The sequence below is a fragment of the Pecten maximus genome, chromosome 6 (assembly GCF_902652985.1).
Source record: "Pecten maximus chromosome 6, xPecMax1.1, whole genome shotgun sequence".
NCBI lineage: Eukaryota > Metazoa > Mollusca > Bivalvia > Pectinida > Pectinidae > Pecten > Pecten maximus.
This window is the reverse complement of record NC_047020.1, coordinates 24,044,878-24,050,238: the sequence shown is the minus strand read 5'-3', so window position 1 is coordinate 24,050,238 and position 5,361 is coordinate 24,044,878. Positions and strand designations below refer to the sequence as shown.

The window sequence follows — 5,361 nt, the reverse complement described above, 5'->3', positions numbered from 1 at the left end:
TATGTGCCTCACGTTTTTATTTACATCACATAAAATTTGAAATATTACAGGAATGCATTGTTAATTTACTAAAAAAAAATGGTAAATACCATGTATCGAATTTCAAAACTTCTATAAACATCATTATGATTCATTCCTGTTTTACTTCAAATTTTAAGATATTTTTTTTTTAAAGTGACTATATGAATTCGAAATTAAGCCTTTAAAATAACAAAGAAAAGGGAAGTTTTCAGTAAATGACAATTCACATTTTCAAAAAGAATTCCTTTTCTTTGAAATTTTAAAGGGCTAATTTTTCATTAGAAACTGAACATCTATATGGACATAATCCTATGGTGATTTATATTGAAAAAGATTATTGAAAGCAAGGACAACACATGATCTCAACAGAACACGGATTGTTATGTCATAGGACAGATCCTCAGCCAACGAAATAGGAAAATAACACTTTCATCGATACCACAAAAAAAAAAAAAAAAAAACGGATGGTAATTTCAATATGAAGAAAACATACAGAAAGCTGTGTGAGTAAATAAGGAACCATTGAAATTTTTGAATGTTGATACAACTACAGACAATGAAAAGACATTTAGACCACGGAACAACATCTTCAGGGTGTTCTAATTTGGGAAAAGTTAAATCTTGATAGATATTACAGAATTATCTAATTGACTACATTGGAAAATGTGATGGGCCATAATTAGCCAAGTCTTTCTGATATATTACGAAAGTGGACATTTTATTCACTAAAACTGTAGTGAAATTAATTATGACAGGGAATTCTTAGTACACAAGTTTTTATTATTTTATGAAATAAAACTACCATTCAGTTCTTTGATAAGCCCTAAAATTCAATATTGAATAGCAGTCTCTTATAGGTCTTACAACTAGGGTAAAACTTCATGTGAGAAAGAGTGATCTTAGACGGCTCACTGCAGCTGTCAGCCATTTAACTTTTCATATCAATCTCAAAGTTAATCATGTACATCTACAGACAAAATTGGACCTGACATATGATGTTTAAAAAAGATCATTGCAAGAAAGTTTAAGAAATTGTGATCAATTAAACAGAAATATTATAAATTTAACAGAAATAGTGATAAATTTAACAGAAATGATGACAAATTTAACAGAAACAGTGATAAATTTAACAAGAAATAGTGATAAATTTAACAGAATTAGTGATAAATTTAACAGAAATAGTGATACATTTAACAGAAATGATGACAAATTTAACAGAAACAGTGATAAATTAAACAGAAATGATGACAAATTTAACAGAAACAGTGATAAATTTAACAGAAATAGTGATACATTTAACAGAAATGATGACAAATTTAACAGAAATAGTGAAAAATTTAACAGAAATGATGATACATTTAACAGAAATAGTGATAAATTTAGCTTTCAAAATCAAATCAAATGCCTATCTGTTAGCCATTTTGTGTCAAGATCGACCACAAAATTAACTTGCACAAAAAGGGACCATTGAGATTCTACAGATGCATCCCGAGGAAATACTTTCAGGATTCTCAAGAAATAACAATGCATGTAATAAGAAACATTTATATACTAAAGAAATGATAATAAAAAAAATCTTTCTGTTCTTTCAGTAAGTCTCAATTGATTATGGTAAATAAGAGACTAAAGAGAGATTTATGTTAAAACTATATCCCCTGACACCTGGTTCAGGAGATGACCTTTTAAGTTTCATCAGGAGTATCATTTGTTTGTTTACTGGGTTAATCAACTCAAGAACAGCCAAGGTCATTTTGAGGTGGGGCCTCCTTATAGTAGTTGGTGACTACCTCACTGAACAGCATACGGGAGGTCCGCTGCATGTGCTCCAGAGCAATTAGGGTAAAGTGTCTTGCCCAAGGACATAACCATGAAAGCACAGACCTGACCGTTTCTCAGCTTCCCTGGAAACACAAACAGACACAGGTAGGGAGCAAAGAACCACACACCTTGGATCTTCACCAGAGATTTCTCCGACTGACGGTTTCGCCGAAGGAGTTATCTCCGCCCAGATCTGTGATGTTACAGCAGGGATATGAACTTAATCTCTCTATGAGGTCATGATATATTTTGAACACAAGGTTTTTTTCTGTCAAAAGTGTACCCACTGGACTTTAACCTTGATCGATGAACACTAAAATCTAATCAGTTGTAGAGCTGAGAAAACTATCAGTCAAACGTCTGTTCTTCCAACCAGTCAGACTTGACATTAAATGTTTATAATAAGGAGCCAATGGGAACCTTAGAAATTCAGTAATTCTGATATAACAACAACAAAACCATTAGAAGACAGACAATGGATAAGGGTTTGAACAGTCAACCATCCTGTGATAGAGCACTAACAACATAAATACACATGTATTATAACAGGTTTATTGTGTAAATTATCTCTTTAATCTCATTAACAGAGTTGTTAAAACATTTCTGTAATAAAACTGAAACTGCAATCTTCTCACACATCCTTACTGGTGGTGTTCAGGAAAATGGCCACAGATTTGTAAGTGATTAGATATTTTAGACCCATTCAACTAAGTTCTACCATTGCTTGTACCAGACACAATCAAATAATTCATTATGTTACAGGCATAATCTCTGACAATAATGATAAGAATAAGGAGTTACCTCCCCTGAAGAAGCAATCCCCATCTCACACAACTAATTTTCTCACTATATATTACTACAAGTGATTCCATCCCCTGGTAACATTCACTATACAGGAAATAGGAGTTATTTCCCCTGCAGTGTGGCGACCTCTCTTTGTATGGAAAATTACACATCAAATCTCTGGTACATTCATGCTAACAAGTCTAAATTGAAACTTCATGATTCAAAATGCAATATAAAAATCTGTAGTGTTAGAATCAGTACACATGTCACCATACATAATTACCAGTTCTTGGTATGTTAGTTTTGTCAAATTATTCGAGTAGGAGTAACCATTTTAAAATGTGGAAAACTGCAAATACTGAAATAATTGTTAGACACAACAGAGGGTTATGTAGAAAATGTAGGTCAGATTGAGATGTTGTATTCCTGGAAATGAATTCACAAATAAAACTTCATACATCATCATAGAAATTAACCCAAACAGAGACTCAATGTAACCAGATGTTACAGTCCGACAATAATCATCACTATATTATTGTATAGTTTTTGAGGGGGGATTTTATTTTGGCTATATCATCGAATAAAGTACAAAACTAAATACCCAACCAATATAATATATATTTGCATATCTATAGAAATGTTTACTGCAGAATATTTAAAATGTTGGGTCAGTTCAGTAGCACAGTTTCACCTACCGGTAGGCAGCCATGGTAACATTCCCCAATCTAACACGAAACAGTATGAGGGTCATGTACCAAACCATGTGTGTCTTCAGGTACTCCAGATTCCTCCCACAGAAAAACCCCTTGCACACTTCCTTAAGTTGCTATTATCATGACTTGTTTCACAATAGTTAACTTTATATGTGTGGTGTATGTTGTTGCACAAAATTAAAACCTGCAAAATTATTCCGACTGAGACAATCACAAAACTTTAGCCCCTCGATATTAAACACCTATATCTTATATTTTCCATTACGATTCAAGTCACACTGACAAACAAACAAGAGGCCCAGAGGGACTGTATCGCTCACCTGGATTTCATGAGATATGAAACAAGAATGATGATTAAGTATATTTGTCGCTGGTATTGCTATGTCAATATATCATAGGCATTTTATATGGGTATGTGAGGATTTTATGTCAAAAAATGCATTAATCCATGAAATAAAATTAACTTTTGCCACAACCCCATAGGGATGCTACCACACAAATGTGAGTGATATCATTGCTTATTTTCAGAAAAGAAGTTGTTTAAACCAATTAACCCCTTTTGACTCCGCCCTCTGCACCCGGGGGGGAGTGGGGGTCAGTTGCTTCCTTTATAAAATTTTGAATCCCTACCCAAAAGGATGCTACCAGGCAAATATGAGCGATATCCCTTGCTTAGTTTCAGAGAAGAAGTTGTTCATATCAATTCAGCCAAATTGACCCCTCTTGGCCCCGCCCCTCAGGCCCCCCAGGGGGGTCAGCCTCACCATTTGTACAATTTTGAATGCCCACCCAATATTGATGCTACCAGGCAAATATGAGCAATATCCATTGCTTGGTTTCAGAGGAGAAGTCGCTAATATCAATATAGCCCAATTGACCACATTTGGCCCCGCCTCTCAGGCCCCTGGGGGATCAGCTCCATCATTTGTACAATTTTTAATCCCCACCCCATAGTGATGCTACCAGGCAAATATGAGCGATATCCATCGCTTGGTTTCAGAAAAAAAGTCGTTTATATTAGGAGAGCCAAATTGACCCTTTTGGCCATGCCCCTCAGACCCCTTGGGGGCAGCCCCACCATTTGTACAATTTTGAATCCCTACCCCATAGTGATGCTACCAGGCAAATATGAGTGATTTATCCATCGCTTAGTTTCAGAGCAGAAGTCGTTTATATCAATTCTATAAAACTGACCCCTTTTGGCCCCACCCCTCAGACCCCAGGGGGTCAGCTCCTGTCATTTGTACAATTTCAAATTCCTACCCCAAGGTGATGCTACCAGTAAAATATGAGAGATATCCATTGTTTGGTTCCAGAGAAGAAGTCAATTATATGAATATAGCCCGATTGACCACATTTGGCCCCGCCCCTCAGGCCCCTTGGGGGTCAGTCCCATCATTGGTACAATTTTGAATCCCAACCCCATAGTGATGCTTCGAGGCAAATATGAGTGACAGGCATTGCTCGGTTTCAGAGAAGAAGTCGTTTATATCAATATAGCCAAATTGACCACATTCGGCCCCACCCCTCAGGCCCCTGGGGGGTCAGCCCCATCATTTGTACAATTTTGAATCCCCACCCCATAATGATGCTATCAGGCAAATATGAGTGATAGCCATTGCTTGGTTTCAGAGAAGAAGTCGTTTATATCAATAAAGCCAGATTGACCACATTTGGCCCCGCCCCTCAGGCCCCTGGGGGGTCAGCCCCATCATTTGTACAATTTTGAATCCCCACCCCATAGTGATGCTACCAGAAAAATATGAGTGATAGCCATTGCTTGGTTTCAGAGAAGAAGTCGTTTATATCAATAGCGCAAAATGACCCCTTTTGGCCCCGCCCCAGAGGCCCCCAGGGGGTCAGCCCCATCATTTGTACAATTTTGAGTCCCCTACCCATAGGGATGCTTCTGACCAAATTTGGTCAAATTCTGATGTGTAGTTATAAAGAAGAAGTCAATTGTTGACGGACGGACGGACGACGGACGACGGACGCAACGGTATGGCATAAGCTCACCTTGGTC

The 5,361-nt window shown here is 36.8% G+C and overlaps 1 protein-coding gene across 1 annotated transcript in view; it reads right to left on the bottom strand.

Moving 5' to 3' along the window:
* Positions 1-5,361, bottom strand: part of LOC117329302 (39S ribosomal protein L28, mitochondrial-like) — a 55,750-nt gene that overhangs the window by 39,316 nt on the left and 11,073 nt on the right. The gene's annotated exons all lie outside the window — the stretch shown is intronic.